The sequence below is a fragment of the Panthera uncia genome, chromosome D1, assembly GCF_023721935.1.
Source record: "Panthera uncia isolate 11264 chromosome D1, Puncia_PCG_1.0, whole genome shotgun sequence".
Lineage (NCBI taxonomy): Eukaryota > Metazoa > Chordata > Mammalia > Carnivora > Felidae > Panthera > Panthera uncia.
The window spans coordinates 98,789,504-98,806,456 of NC_064808.1; the positions used below are offsets into that span (position 1 = coordinate 98,789,504).

General features: G+C 45.9%; 1 long non-coding RNA gene across 1 annotated transcript; it reads right to left on the bottom strand.

Annotated features, from left to right (window-relative positions):
• Positions 1-1,887: 1,887 nt before the first annotated feature.
• On the bottom strand, positions 1,888-16,138 carry LOC125915477 (uncharacterized). The gene is made up of 4 exons (XR_007455675.1): positions 15,627-16,138; positions 11,700-11,978; positions 7,406-7,527; positions 1,888-2,527 (listed from the first exon to the last, which is right to left on the bottom strand). It is a non-coding gene; the product is annotated as an uncharacterized LOC125915477 (long non-coding RNA).
• Positions 16,139-16,953: the final 815 nt, after the last annotated feature.

Sequence of the window (16,953 nt, forward strand, 5' to 3'; positions counted from 1 at the left end):
TCTCTGTCTCTCTCTATCTCTCAAAAATGAATAAGTGTTAAAAAAAAAAACCCTACCCCATAGAGGTGCAATATTGCCTATGAAGCTCAAGGTATAATACCAGACCTACCTTGCTATCTAGTAGCACATATTCTAGCCCTGCAGGGCAAGCCAGGTAAAACATCAGAACAAGGGAAAGACTCTAGACACTGGGAATTGAATTAATTTTCCTTGGATTTCAACACATGTATTAAGTAACTGCTGTGCATTGGAGCTGTGCCAGTACCAGGGACACAAGGACCAAGATGGCATGGGATCTTTCTCAAGAAGCTCTCAGGCTGGTGGGGGATAAAGGCAAAGGAACAGAGTGGCAGTGCCATGTGCTGAGCACTGGATGACAGGTCTGTGCAATAGGTTTGATAGCATGGGCACTGGGGAGGAGGGTCAGGGAGGGCATCATGGAGGAGGTAACAGTGGAGATGGCTGTGAATAAGCTGTCACCCGGTTGTCTTCCATACGGGATGCAGAATAGCAAATGGACTGAGCCAATGGGGTCAGGGTAGAGATGACCTAACCTTACAGCTCCAGGACAGAATGTCATGTCTCTTGAGACAGCTCACACAATTAAGACCCCAACCATTTGAAGGTACTTCCCATTCACCTTGTCTGTCATTGACTGACCGTTGGCAACCCTTTCTATTGAGATGAATACAGTATGGGAGGGTAATTAGATGGACTAATTTCTCAGTCAAGGAAACTCTCCCAGCCTCCAATTTCCCTATGGGCTCTGAATTGAAATTGCTATAGAAGAGAGAGTTAGAGGGAACCCAGAATCAAGGAAAAGGACTGGAAGAAAGATGGACACAAGTCGAGGAGGGAACCAGAGTGACATATACAGAACTCAGCCCAGTCTGAGCAGTTACCTTTCCTCCCCACCCCCCACCTCTACCATTCCAGCGATTGTTTAATATACTAAATAGTTTTAATACATTTTCTGGCTTACACGTTAATGAGCATGCGTGAGTCATCATGTTGGTTCTCCCAGAAAAGCCCAAAGAGTGACCTCGGTCAGGTCATTTCTCCCTGAGTCTCAGTTTCTTCATCTTTAAGATGGGGAGTTAGGGTGACAACCATCTGTCTGGATTTGTCCACCTCTAATGTCTAGGGCTGTACAGATTTGAGTGTCAGAGAGCCAGAGATTCCGGGGGAACACAGATCTCAAAGGGAAGGATGGAGAGTGAAGAGAAAGGACTTTTGGTACCGGGGAGGGGGGGCGGCAGGGGGTGGGATTTGGCCACTAGGGGAACCCATTGAGCAATACTGCATTGCATCAAGGCACCCTGTGGTTTTAATTAGCCCTGGAGGAAAGCAATACTGACCCCTGTTACTCACCTCCATGTCTCTAGCACCTGGAACTGTGCTTGGCACATAGTCTTTGATCAATAAATGCTTATTCTGTTAGCTGACCTGAATACCCAGATCTGAAGGAATCCAGAGAAAGAGACAGAGGACAATCTAGTTCTGTCCCCTGGATTTATCTACAGATAACTGATCTTATCCATTGTGGTGAATTCTTATTAGTTTTCCTCTTAGAGGTTAAACTAATTTCCAGTCCTGAAGACACCTTCCTCTCCCCCTGTACACTGAGCGCTTCTCCTCTTGGCTTGGGTCGGAGCCCCTTCTCCCACCTTAGACCACCCTCTGCCTTGTCTCTGGCAGTGGCAGCAGAGTGGAAGGGACTCATAGTGTGAGCCAACCTGTTAGTATTTACCTTCAGCTATTTTCATGCTTCCTAAATTCAAGCAGGCCAGGCTCCAGAGCTTTGGGAACTGTTGGGTCGTTGACAAATTTATTTAGAAAGTGATATGCAAAAGTCAGCACAGGTCAGTCTCTCCAAGGAGCCTGATTTTGACCATCTGCTTAGGGGATGGAGATTCCTCTTCCCTAAGCTGGGAAAAGGAGGGGTAGAAATCCCCCTGCGGACCCTCCTCCCTCCACCCTGAGGCGAGAAAACACTTGACCAAGGCTCTTCTTTCAGGTGCTTGGATTCAGGAGGCCTTGACTGCATCCAAGATGACAACCCTGTCCTGACAGCAGTGACGACCAGGGGACCCTCTCATTTGGAAAGTCCCTAACCTCTATTACACTGAGGTAACTTTTGCTAAATTTCACATAAAACATACATGAGACTGTATTTTTGCAGGCGGCCAGGTATAGTCGAAAGAGCATGGGATTTGAAGACATAAATTTAACTTCTGGCTCTGTTACTTCTTAACTCTGAATCTCCTTCCTTATCTGGCAAGTGGAAGTAACTAATCTACCTTAAATTTACTATAAGGACCAAAGAGAATATTCATTTACCAGTTCAACAAACATTCATTAATTAGGATAAACAAAACTTATGCCTTAGCAGGTAAGCCCCTAAAGCTCAGCGGTGCAACACAATGGAAGTCTGAAGCATTTGCTGTAGGCTGGTAGGGTCCTCTTCCATCCGGTACTCAGGGATCCATGCTCCCTCCACCTCCTAAGGTGGTTGCTGAGGAGGTTGCTGTGGCAGGAGAGAAGATAAGGTCAGTTGTCTCTTCCGTGCCTTGGCCCAGAAGTGACACATCAGCTCGACTAGTGTTCTCATTTGCTAAAACTTAGTCATGTTCTTCCAATTTCTTTTTAAGGGAGGCTGGGAATGTCTCTCCATTTGGGCTCTGGAAGAGGAAGCTATATGGAGAACAAATAGCATTGTCTCTCCCGCAGCATCTAGTATGGATGGGGGACACAGAGATGAGCAAACAAAGTCTCTGTCCTCAAGGAGAACACAGGCCAAAGACAAAATGTGTAGGCACTATTAGCTCTCAGGATGGTTCTCCTCCCCTTTTAATTCTGTAATTACATTAATTCAGTTCAATCCTGTATTCAAGTAACTGTAATTTCCCCATGATTTCCTGCTATCAATAATTATTTATACCCTAAATATTCTGTACTTAAAACTTTATTTCATGCCTATCAATTTCCTTTGAGTCATTCCCGCTTCCTTCCCTAGATGGTAAATCCCTAGGGCTGGATTTACACCTTCATTACCTGTCAGTCATTCCCCCCACTCCCACCCCCTAACCCCCCGCCCCTTGTAACCGAATATGGTACCAGTCACATGGCAGGTTCCCCTTTCCCCTAGATTTTGTTGAATTTGAGTTTTACATTTGTATCTTTGTTTCTTTTCCTCCATGATATTTCTCTTCTCCCTCTGCACATTGCTTCTGGGGCCCACCTTGCCCAGCAGACTACCCCAGGCTCAAAGAGGAGACACCCAGTTTCCCAGCCCAGCTCTTCCTCTGACATCTCAGGCCGTGGGGTTGTCCTGGGTAGAGGCGAGACCAGCACACCCATCCTTCCTCTCTCCTTCTCTGCCTGACGACCCTTTCTCCCGGGACTAAGCATGAGAGCACCCTGACTGAGCCCTGGGGGAAAGGTGCTGTCTGTGGAGCACCTGGCTCGGTCAACTGGAAAAGCTGTAGGTAGACAAGAAGGGTGCTGGTGGATCCAGAGGAAGACTGTGGTCCCTCAGGGAATCACCTGAGGCTCCCTCACTGAGCCTCTTTCCCCCCGAGGCTGCCTCCACCTGCCAGGATGGGGGTGGGTGAGCAGCTCCTAGGCAGCTGTTGGTGCTCCATTCCTCTCTGACGGTGCCTGGTCCCAACAGGGCTCAATGCTCTTATCATCCCGGCAGCCAGGTCCTGCCATGTTGGTGAACAATAACGGATTCAGCCTCCCGTGTTCATCATTACCCTGCACCTTTAATCAGGAGTGTTATCCGCAGCTCCTGCCCAGGCCTCATTTAGATTTCTTGTTTGTAGCAATAATACCCTTTTAATATGCTAAATGAGCGAGCAAATGAGCCTTCCTCCACTTGCGAGGTTTTTAAAAACATCCCTTCTTTAGTGGATGAAGGTCATTCTTTTGGCAGATTAATACTTAACTAGGAGGCCCTGTTTATTGTCTGGGGTCACTTCAGCGGCTGTCACAGCATATTAAAGAGCGCAGGATTGCCCATGCCGGAACAATGCGGCTAGGTGGGAGATGCGGGAGGGGCGGCCCCTCACCCGATTCCCTTCCCTGGCTCTCATTTAAACTCCGCAGCCGTTATTAATACTTTAATTTGTAGTGCATTAATGAATTCTAATCCCCATTATGTGTTGAGCAAATGGGCCTTCACCAGGCTCTGTGCCATCCAAGTGAGTCCTGGCTGTGGGCTGGACAGACTCACTAATGGCATTAGTGAGGGGCAGGGGTCCCGGGGCCCCCTGTGAAGGGGCAAGGAGAGAAGCAGGCACGCTGGCTCCTGGCAGCTCAGTAGCCAAGGGGCAAGTGGAAAGGGAAGAAATGATCGCAAAGACACTGTTTGAAACCTTGGCCCCACTGTGCCAACCCTATCTCTGCACTTTCCGGCTCCCCATTGCTGTTCCAAAATTGTCCTCATCTGTGTATAATAATAGCATCTACCGTATAGGGCAGACTTGCATATTAATTGGAATAATATATAGAGACGACTTACAGCACGCAGAAAACACTTATTGAGTGTTTAATAACATTTGTTATATTAATTATCGTTGCTATTCCCTGACCAAACCTCCTGGTTCTCTTCTCCACCAGGACAAGCCTGAGAGATGGGCTCCTCAACAGTCCCTACTGGCATCTCTGAGCCTTTCTTCCCCTCTCAAGGCACTGGTTTATGAGCCTGACTTCTCTGGGAGGGCAGGGACTGTGTCATTCTAATTTTTACACCCCCCAGTGTGTAACAACAGTGCTTGTCAAAAAGTAGGTGCTTCATAAAGTCTGGGTGCACAAGCAATTGAATAAATGAAGAGCGTTGGATTGGGCTCTCTCGTCCCCGATCCCAGAAAGACCTGAGTCTTTCCATCTGTCCCAGGAAGACAATCCACAGAGGCTACAAAGCTCTCTTCCTGGTGTGTCTACTTTTACCCATCCTGAGCTTCTGCCTCTGGCCTCCTGCTCCAGGAAGACCAGTCCTGCCCCCTCTTTGAACTCTAACCCTGTTTCCTGAGCCACTCAATGGTATCAGCTTGGTCTTGTCCATCCCTTGGGCTGCAAAGCAAGCCCAAAGGCAAGACTTGGGTCTCATATCTCACTTCCATGCCTTGTACAGACGTGTTCAAAAGTCAATGGATTGTAGCACAACCTGGAAAGGGGTGCATGTGCCCAGGGACCAGTGCTCATTTTCTTTCTTTCTTTTTTTAATTTATTTTATTAAAAAAAATTTTTTAAATGTTTCTTTTTGAGAGAAACAGAGACAGAATGCAAGTGGGTTAGGGGCAGAGAGAGAGGGACACACAGAATCTGAAGCAGGCTCCAGGCTCCGAGCTATCAGCCTGGAGCCTGACGCAGGGCTCAAACTCAGGAGCTGTGAGATCATGACCTCAGCCAAAGTCGGACGCCCAACCGACTGAGCACCCAGGCGCCTCTGCTCATTTTCAGATTCTAGGCAACATGAGGGCTAGGGCTGTATGTCACACGTTTTGTGTCTGTCTTACTCTGAACCTCTACCAATGAGTGCCTCATTCAGACATAACATCAGCTATTTAGAAGACGTACCCTGGGTCAGGTGCTGAGCAGGGCGCTCAGAGGATGTTGCTGAATCTGCACCAGAAGGCTGATGCATAGCATTATCACTCCCATGTATCAGATGACGTTCTAGTTGCATTGCCTTGCTCACTAGTAAGTGCCCCCCAATCTTACAGCAAGAAGAAACCTCAAATGTCATTCGGGACAAACTCTAGTTTTTAGTTCGAGGTGCCTGAGACTCAGGTTTAGGATGGTCTAGGGTCACACAGCCATTCTGTAACCCAGCCAGTGCTCAGAGTCCAGCTAGTTCCTCCTACCCTGTGCTGAAGGGGCACGTAGTTTGATGGGCCAGGCCATCCTGCTGAGGCTGATGCAGGGGCCCTGCTGGATGGGCCAGGATGCTGAGAGCCTCCAACCTCAGGCCATGAGGACTTGAGTCAGCCCCTGGTCTAGATTGCTCTGCCCTCTGGACTCCCCAAGGCCTCCAAGTGCTGTAACTCAATTTGACAAGTACTTAGGGGTACCTGCTCTGAGGGAAGAAAGCCCCCAGCTAAACACCAGAGGCCCTGATTCTGGCACCATCTCAGTGACCAACATGATTTATGAGTTTCCACCTGTCCCATGGAGGGTTAGTATTCTAAGTGGAGGCCTATTCTATTGTCTGGTGGGGGCTGGTATTCTAAGTGGAGGCCTCATGGGGCTCCCTGACCACACTGCCCTGGCTCACTGTGATGGCAGGCAACTCTTCCCCCAAGGCCACTCAGAGAGCCCATCCCTGTAGATTCTAGCAGAAACTCTTCTCCCACCTCCCCCTGATGTCTGCTCAGAACCCAGGGTCCAGTCATTTGGAAGAGAAGCAAATATTCCTCCTGTGTTGTATACTCCTGATGTGTTATATACCTTCCCAAACTTCCAACCTGGGCGACACAATGAGCCGCTTTCTTCCATTAATGTGGGAATTTTGTTGGACTCAGACTTTTCTTCACTGGCACTAGACAAACAACTTCCTTGGTCCTCTATGCCATCCTGCCACACAGCCCATGGTGTCTCATCCCTTCTATTGGCAGAGATTTAATGGATCTGAAGTTCAGTGAATCAGAAATCAAAAGACAAAAGAAGAGACACTGATGGATTGTGCTCTGCAGAGACAATGGGCTTTCTGGCCAAGTTTCTGTCTTGCTCTTTCCTGATGTATCGGCCTGATGTCCCCCAGCCAGTGCTGGCCTCTGCCTTGGCTCTTAAGTTGCTCTCAGAGCCAGTGGCAGCCTTCCCTCTGGGGGACGTGCCAGGTTCCATCCCGTGTGTTGGCATGGAACCCTGGGGGGCAGATGGGTATAAGAATATGAAGCATGTGTGAGTGTGTGTGCAGGGGCCATGTGGAAGGTCTCTGTGCATAAGTCCATATCAATAATGGATGTGGTAGGTGGGTGAACATGCATATGCATGAATGGGGGTTCGTTGTGTGTTTATTACTGGGTATGTAGGAAAATTGAGGGTATTTGAATATGTGGGTAATGAATGAGCCTTTAGTGTTACATGAGAGCTTGAGTGTATTTGGATGATACGGATACATGCACTAACATGTTTGGGAATTCTTGGCATGGATGTGGATGGGGTGTTGGTGTGTTTGTGTTCGTGAGTGGGGATTCTGGGTAAATGATAATGGTGTGTATGTGAACGAGTGTGTTACAACAGAGGTATTGGGTGTGTTGGCGTTTATACATCACACAGCTGTATATGAGAGTGTTGGTATTTTTGAGGCAGGATTTAGAAATGTGTGTGTGTGTGTGGGAGGGTGCCTAGGTGTCTCAGCTGGTTAAGTGTCCGACTTCAACTCTGGTCATGATCTCACCGTTCGTGAGTTCAAGCCCTGTGTCGGTTTCTGTGCTGCCAGCTGAGACCCTGCAGCCTGCTTCAGATTCTGTGTCTCTGTCTCTTTCTTGCCCCTCCCTGGCTTGTGCTCCATTTCTCTCTCTGAAAAATAAATAAACATTAAAAAAATTTTTTAAATGGTGGAATGCTCAATTAAAAAAAGAAATGTGTATGTGTGAATTGGTAGATAAGTGTAAGTATAACGAGTGAATGTGTATATTGCTATGCAAGAATACATATGCTAGCTAAGTCAGCATAATTGATAACTGGGATCCATGGTTCTTCAAGTGTCCATCAAGAGAATTCAGAGGTCCTATGAACTTGAGTGGGAAAAAATATTAAATCTTTACTTTTACTAACTTCTAACCAAAATGTAGCATTTCTTCCAATATAGACAACAATCCACAGTAGTATTACAGTGTCTCTGATTTTATTACCAATAGAAATCACAGATATTTTCATCTCATTTTATAGTTTTTGCAGGTATATCAAAATATCACTTATAGTCGCTACTTTAGTTGTGAGATCCATCATTAGATTTTATTTAAAGCTTGAATAAGGAAGCACACATATTACCAATCTACAGATTGTGTTAAGAATGCTTTGAAAATTGAACTTTAAATGTAATTGTTTTCCGTTGTACTGTGTATTTCATTTTATGCATTCAAAAACATTTTTCTGAGGGGGTTCATGAGTTTCATCAAACTGCCAAAGGGGCCCATGGCACAAAAGCCCATTACTCAGATGCTATGTGTAGATGGGGTCGGCAGATCAATGAGTGGGGCCCTTGTGTGTGAGAGAGTATGTGGTTATGCCTTGGAATGTAGGAGTTTACGTGACTTGCAGGCATTAGGAGTGTGGGTGAGGGAACAGAGATAGGTTTACGATCCAATCCCCAGAACCAGATTCTTCCCTTTACCCCAGGGAAACCCAGGGAGTCTGTGGTGGTGGAGTAAAGGGATGGGGAGTGTGCTGTCCAGAGGGAATGTGAGCTGAATTCTAAACCTTTCCCTTTGAACATGGACTTACTCCAAAGCCCTTTTATGCAATTATTATTGGCAGAAAGTAAATTCATTCTCTGAATGCTGGCTTCCTTGCTGAACATAGGTGGGGTAACATTTCTCACCTGATTCATGGAAACCCTTTCCCTGTCCCTGCAGACAACTTTAGGTCTCTTTGGCCAAAGGTGATTGGGCCTCACCACTGACCTGTTATTTTGCTTGTTCATTTCCAGACACATTAAAACCCATCCTGACCTAACATACATAGCCCTCTTTGGCTTAGCTAAACACATCCCACTCTCCACTCCCTGGCCTGGCACATGCCCCTACGCCTTTCTTCACATGACATCACCTCAACTCTATCACCTCCCTGCTCTGCTTCCTGGCTGGGGTGTCTGCCAGCTGGTCTCAGCCAGAGGACAGCTATAAAGTTCTCCTGAAAAATAGCTTTTTTGAGCAAAGGGGAGGAGGGGGAAGAGGAGAAGGTGAAACAGGATGGGGAGGAGAAGGGAGGGAGGAGGACTGCATTTTGGGGCTTCCTGCTCAAGGGGTCCAGCCCCAGAGTGATGGCTCTCAGAGTCAGAATCCCTGGAAGGCTGCTCTTTCCCTGATATTTTAAAAAAAAGTTGATTTTTGATTGATACTAATAATGCTTTCATCCTGGAATTTATTTGTCATTGACCTCTGAAGTGAGAGTCAGAGCTCTTCTCCTTCTCTGGACTTTTAATCCACACCCTTCCTCCATGTGAGATGCTCTCAAATTCTCCCAAAGGGTAGACAGTGGACATTCCCATAAACCTCTGGAGAAGAGGAAGCTCTTCACCTTTGTTAAATCAGGTCTCATAAGGCTTCCTCAAAAGCTGTTGTAACCCCAAATCCCTCCTGCTTCAGTGTAAGCCTCTTGATTGGCCTCTGGAGGGAGAAGGGCAAAGCTGTATGATCTCTGAGTTTTGAGAGCTAGCAGCCAGCCTCTTTTGAAAGAAGCCAAGTAGCCGGACGGCCTGGGAGCAGCCCTGGGACATGACCTTGAGAGGTCTCTGGAGCCTAAAGTGGTCTGTGCTCACCTGTGTGGTGGGGAGAGAAGTGATCTCTGAATAGACACACAATTTGGCTGCCTCTGTGTTTGTGGCCTTTGTAGGAGTGGATATTCTATGACCTAGAACTATGAGACAGCTTGGGTGAGGATCCCCAGGTGGCCAAACACAGCAATGCTTCAGGCCTCTGGAAATAATCTTTTATAGGAGCAATAACCAGAAATAAATCCAGAAGGGACCTCACTGACTATGAGAAGCAATGAGTCATGCTGTTCTTTATTGCATACAAAATTCTCCTCAGACTGAGATGTTTTCTGGAATCAAAAAAGGAATCTTTCTTGGGGACAAGCATGCAACCTGGTCTTGTCCTCTATATCTTCTCAGGTAGCTTGCAGCCTACCTGGATGCACTGGTTTGATTCACCAACCCTTTGGTCTGTTCCACATAAACTGTGAGGTTGATAAACTCTGAGCGAGTCACTTGAAGCCAAGCCTATGTCCTCAATTTATGTATCCAACTCAGGGCTGAGCTGGAGAAGACCTGAGTTCTTCAACCACTGCTTTCATCCTCATCAGGTGCTGCTGGTTAGAAAGTATTCTTTGTGTCCTTGTTACGGAAAATTCCATTTAGAAGTCCTAGTGAGTTCTCTGAGAATCCCATCTCAGGTTTGAGAGGACAACTCTTGTTGAATGGTCCTCACTCAAAGTCTGACATTCAGTGAGACAGGAGATGAGGCTCCTCAGTTTCTGATAGTCCTACTTTGGGCATGTAAAAATGGTTGGAAGGTAATTAAAGAGAGTCAAGATCTGTAGGATGGTTGCCCAGCTGCCCAGGGCTATGCTAAGGGCACCACTGGTGGCTTTTGTTGTTTCCCCATCAAAGGCATGTTTGTATTTGTGTTCTCACTTACCGAGACAAAATATAATCTTGTATTTTTGAACATGAGTCTCTTTGTGTTCACCTGTCTGCACCCATTTTGGGATAGCCCCCCAAAACTCTTAGGAATGAGCTGCAGGAGGAGACATAAGCTAAGCAGAGGTTATAAATGTAAGGTGGAAATCTCCCCATCCTGAATTTGTCCAGGCCCTCATTTCTACAGCTGGGCTGGAATACAGTCATCTTTTGCATCAAGGCAAGAGGCATTCACCTACCCACCACCTCCATGCTGTTCCTTTCTTGCTTACAAGGTATTCCATGTCAGTTAGTTAAAAACATAGGCTCATGGGCTTCTACTAACCAGATGGACACTTATTATTTGCATTACTCTGGCAAATTATTCAAACTTTCCAAGCTTTAGCTTCATCTTTTCTACAATGGGGATAACAGTACCTTTGTCACATTATTGTTACCAAAATTGGGATAAGCCTGGTAAGACAATTAGCCAGAACCGACCCTTGTTAGTAGTGCATACACATCATTAGTGGTGGTGTTACTGCTATTGTGCTCATTCTCTTAGTTCTCAATCCTTTGTGCCACTGACTTTGTGGATTTCCTTTAGGCATTTGTCTATTCTCCAGACCCATCTTCTCTGAGGGGGAAATTTGTAGAGACAGGAGTAGCATGGGATCCCAACTGGTCATCTGTGGAAATGATTACAGTGTGCCTTGACATTTATCCCATCAGCCCTTGCAGTGGTCAGGGACGCCTGAAAAGTTGCCCTCCACTTTGAGCAGCTTCTTCTGGGCTCCTCAGAATGCTGCCAGAGCAATGGCACCTACTATCAAAAAGGTTGGGAAGCACCTGAGTTAGAGAATGTTGGCTCCAAGACCAGAAAATGTTCATACCAGGCAAAAATTATGGTCCATACATCCTGAGCAGTGCTCAGTGTCTCGTGAGAGGGGCCTTTTTGTAGTCTCCTGGAGTGGAAGACTCATGGATGTTTGTGATAGGGGAAGGGGAAGATGGGCAGCTTAGAGATGCTGGGCAGAATTCTCCCCCCTTGAACTTAGATGTTGGAGTGCCCTGATATCAGGTATTTCTAGATTCTTGCATGGTCTCCCCTCATTTTTTCTCATATTCTTCTTGTTCCATTAAAGCTTCCTTGTAGATAAACCATCCTTTCTTCGTTTTTAAAAACGTGGGGAATCCTGAGTCTAAGTGGCTTATTTCCTCTCAGATTACTTACCAGTGCTTGTAGGTGGCCTTAGGTTCCTGAGAAACATCTCTCACTACAAGCCTTTTCAGGATCTTGTGAGAACATCCTTAATGCCTGAAACCCCCTCTGCTGAGTGTTACTGACCTTATGTGAAAAGAGATGTCAAGCAAATCTCCTGCTAGTCACACATGATTTGATGCGGACAAAGAAACCACAAAGCAATCCTCCTCATTGACCTGGTGGACATCTCTCTCTTGGTGCAGCAAAGCTGGACATGGAGGGGATGTGGTCAGAGGTCCCTGTGTCTTACATGTCCCTCCTCTTTACTCGGAGAGTCTTCAAGAAAAATCTTCTGGGGTGAAGCTTCAGTCAGAGTAAAGAGGGTCCCCAGATCTCCATCTCTTAGCCATTAGGAAAACAAGACTGCAGATAAAAAAAAATCCAAACTTAAAACCAAAGAGGAGTCACCCAAAATGTAAGAACTAATCACCAAATTGGAGTGAGGGAAGAAGAGGCTTGAGGCATAGAAGGAATGATTTTAGGTTTAAAGAAAGAAGGACTTTGCACAGTTGGTGACAACCTTCTGGAACTCCTTATCCCATGGGTTGGCTTGAATTGAAAATTTAAAGATGTTGCAGAAGCCAGTGAATTTTACAAGGTCATTAAAAGAGTTGTTCTGAAGTCAGCATTTATTTAATATCTTCTATTTCTCAGGCACTTTACTAGGTACTTAATGGTCTTTGGTTTCATTTTCACAAGAATTCTGTAAGTTAGGGACCATTGCTATTCCCATTTTATAAATAGGACTCATACTGGTTAAAGAACATATCTAATTGAGATGCATCCTGGTAATCAAACTTGTACTTGTCCAGCTGCAAAGCCTGTGGTACGTCTAGCTATTCTGTTTTTCTAAGGCAGACAAAAATATACGGAGCATTTGCTTACCTATGTAGGTTGAGATTAGGTAAAAGGGCAAGATTGGCTTTCAATTATTCATGCTTGCATGCATTCCTGTGTTCATTCCCTTAATCAGTATTTAACTATTCTGTTCTGGGCACTGTGATCTTGGTCATAACATGTCCCTTGGGTCTTTAGTTTAAAATAAGCCACTAGGGTAATACCAAGTATAAGGAGATATTTTGCTTCCATGACTCACATCAAAGTAGTACAAAGAGACAGATACAAAGAGCCAGAAGTCCTTGTGTCCTAGCATGGTTTTTCTGTGGCCAAAGATTACTTAACAGTTATCTGTCCCAGGAGCTGATAACCTACTTTTCCAAGCCCTACTGTCCCTAAAACAATCACTTGCATATAAATGCATAAGCCATGTCCTTTGTCTAGTAAGGAGCATGAACTATATGAGAGCCAAGCGAGGCTGATAGTTCTGTTCATGTTTTAGACCTCATCTCCTTACTCCTCTTCAAGGACATTTCTCCAGGAACCATCATCTCTTTCTCATGAAGTATGATTTTTCTCCTCCTTTCTGGATCATTTTTATCAGCATTTGTACATGCCACAATTTCTCCCATATTAAGAAAAAAAGCAAAAACAACCTCCTTTTACCCCGTTTTTCCCACCACTTCACCGAAATCTCTTATCAAGATCACTCTAAATGTGATGGCCATTTCTCACTCCTCACGCTAGTTGACCTATCAACGGCAACCTTCGACCCAGTCAGTTCCTCCTTTGAAACACTGTTTTCACGTGGCTTCCAGGATACCATAGTCATTAGTTTTCCTTTAAATTTTCTGGCTGCTTTGTCTGAAATCACTTTTGTTGGTTCTTTTCATGTACTCAAACTCTCAATGTTGGAGTGCATCAGGACTCAGTCCTCAGGGTTCTTTGCCTTGGAGCTCATCCACCCCTGTGTCTGGATGCATTGAGGATATCACCCTCAAGATGCATTCTCTCCCTTCTGCTCCAGACCCACATGCCCCCTGTCTACCTGACCTGCTGAAACTGTTACAGGCATCGCAAACTAACATGTCCAAACTTGAGCTCCTGCTCCTCCTTCCTAAGCCATCCTCTCCTACACATCCTGCATCTCTGTCTATGATGACTCTATTCCTCCAATTGTCCCAGCTCAGTCTTGGTGACATCTGTGACCCTCTCTGCTCTCTCACCCGCCATGTCTCCTCTGTGAAAAAAAAATCCTCTCCTACTTTCAAAATACAGCCAGAGTTCCACCACTGTTGACCACTTCCACTGTCACTACCTCGGTCCAAGCTGCCATTACCGCTTGTCTGTAACACTGCATTAGCTTCCCAATCATGTTCCCTGTTTCTGCTTTTGGTCTCTCAAGCTGTATTTTCAACACAGCAGTCTGAGTGATCCTGCTAAAAGCACTCTGATACTTCCTGTGTCTCCCAGGGTAAGAGCCCAAAGTGCTCACATTGACCAGAGAGCCCAGTATGACCTGACTTCCCATTTCCTCTGTGACCTCAGCTCCTTCTATTAACTGTGTTCTGGCCACACTGATCTAGCTGTTTCTTTGACACACAAAGCACAGTCCTGCTTCAGGCCCTTTGCACTTGCTTTTCTCTGCATAGAATGTTCTTTCCCCAGCTACCACATGGCCAGCCCCCTCACTTCCTGTTAGGTCTTTACTCAAATGTCACTTGGTCCAATAACGTTTTTTTTAAGGCCCAAATCTCAAATTTCATCTTCCACCCCTGGATTTATGTATCTCCATTCCATCTTTTTTTCCCCTCCAAATAACAATATCTACTACAATGTATTTTATGAAGTTATCTTGTTTATTGTTGACCTCTTCCAATAGAATGTAAACCCAGTGAGGACAGGAATTTTTGATGTTTCTATTTAGTGCTATAGTTCAGCATTTAGAAGAGTACCTAACGTACAGTCTGCTTTCAAAAGTAGTATGTGGATAAATTGGATAGTGAGAAAAGGAAGAAAGCCTAGGCCTGAGAAACTGCCTAGTTCACAAAAGAAACCTGAAAAACACCAAAATAGATCAAAAGCCACTTTTAAAACCTTAACACTAGGATATTACCTAATACTAGGTCTTATAGCTCTGAATCTTATCCATAAAGTGCTTAATAAAGTAAAATATTTGCTATTCTCTTCTGGGGACTGGGAGGGGAAAATTGCAAATATTGCAAAAGTATAAGGTGAAGGCCAATGATAAATTAACTAGGATATTGCTTATCACGCTTTAATATCAGCAATACTAAAACACAATGCAAGCCTGGAGTCAGATGTCATAACGGGCTTTCATCCACCCAAGCTTTCTCTAGCGGCAGTTTCCTTCTGCTTCCTCTTCTGTGAAATGTGGGCACATGTTTAGGTGATAAACGCTTCTCAGCAACTTACACAGGAATCCTGTCTGTGGGATACTGTGTTACAGTAAGGTGATAGAGCCTAAGGTTGCACAGAGTGCAGGGACTGATTGGTCTTCCTAAGGGTGAGTTTCACATCAAACAATAGACCCATGTGCCAGCAGATCTGAGAAATGGGTGCTAACTGCAAGGACCTTCCAGTAGCAAGGCGAACCTTGCATGGGGAGGCGGGAGTGTGGATGGTGAGAAAAAAGAAGGCTACAAATGGAAGCAAGTTGTTTCAAGGGTGCAGAAGGGCCTTGATGCCCAGGCTTTGCACTCAAAGTTGCCCCTACTTGGCCCCACACCATGTAGCTGACAGTCAACAAAGGTATTGCAAGTCCCTTACCAGCCACGGTCTATACCTCCCAAGTCTGCTGTCCACACTGGCTCTGGTCAGCTCATGATTCTGGTCACTCCCACACAGTGTTACAGTTGCTGACAGTCCTGATTTCTTAGTTGCCACCCAGGTGCTACATAAGGACCCTCAGTCAGACTCTGTGGCTGATCTTCCTACCCTTGCTCCCTGAACATAAGAGAGTCTAGCACTGCATCCCCAGCCCCAGAGCCCAGATCCCCTCACGTGAAAGGTGATTGTCTAGTAGGGCTGTGTGCACACTTTTGGCAGAGAGTGTATAACTCTGGCAGCCAGGGTCACCTCCTCAACCAGCATCCCCTTCTTCTCTGTCTAATTCAACAAACTCCATGGCAACGCGGGCCCTGCACAGCTTACCTGACCTTCCCCGACCTCACTGTTAACAGCACTCTCACTTAGCTGAGTGTGCTGTGAGCCTCCCTCTCTTCCCGTGGCCTCCTCTGATTTTCTGCATCACCCTGCGGTGAGTGGGGGTAGCCTCTATTGGACAGGAGGATCGAGGAGGGAAATAGAGGGGGAGATTCAGGGCTGCGGGTGAAGGAGCAGGGAGCTAGTCTCTGTTCTTACCTGGGATCTGTTCTAGAAGGTGACAGTTCAAGTGGAAAAAGTGGCTCATTGTTGACTCTTGCACTCCATGAGAATATGTCATAATGCATGTTCTAAGATTTGTTTTAGTTTTGGGCACAGTGGATTGATGCTCATGTCGCTCAGGATGATTTCTGACAGCTAATTGTGAAGACACATCCTCTATCCCTCCTGACCCATGACTTACAGGGAAACTTACATGGGGATTTGGGGACCTTTCTTGCCAAACTAAGGCTTCTCTGGCGATGACAAATATCCATAATGTGCTATTTGGAAGATTATAATCAGCCATTTCATAGTCCCACTGATTTATGCTGGGCTTTTTATCATTGTTCTTTCTTATGATAAATATTCTTTTTGTTGTTTTACTATCGTTTTTATTCTTATTTTATATTTGTAGAGCACTAGACAGTTTTTGAAGCACTTTCTCATAGGCCATCCCATTTGGCTGTCCCGGAGCTCCTACAAGGAAGTCAGGGAAGGTCCCGATGATGGTTGAGGGTCATGTGTCTTCCTGAAGGCGGTCACAGCACAGTGCCAATAGGCTAACGGTCCTGGGAGATGTAACAGTCCATGGAGGCCTCTGGATCCATGTCAAAGGCTTTCCCACTAGCCCATACTGTCTCCATCTGATGGTGTGCCTTTGCTGTCCTTCAAGAGGAGGTTTGACCTGTAGAACGTGTGAATGTGAGAAATAAGGGCACGAGTGACAACAAGGCTCTGGGCTCCCACATATGCCGTGCAGGCTGGTGTCAGGGAGTGCTGGTGTCGCCCCATCCCTTACTCCTTTTTCTTGAACAACCGCCCCTCGACAGAATCAATCTCTCCCGCCTCTCTTCTCCTGTACCGTGTAATTCGAAAGTGCTGAGAAAACGCTTATAAGATTGTAGTACAGATTGGTGTAAAAGGGTGGCTTGGCTGAGACTAGAATATGACAACTTGGAGGTTAAGCAACACTCCCCTGGAGGCCTTCTCTGTGCTCTGGGCAGAAAAAAATCACTCCAACTGTCACAAAATGTTCAGAGACTCGGTTACAGGTGTCAGGCAACATCCTGTGATTTCCCTGGGGCCTGGGAGCTCTGTGGGAAATAACCTGAAC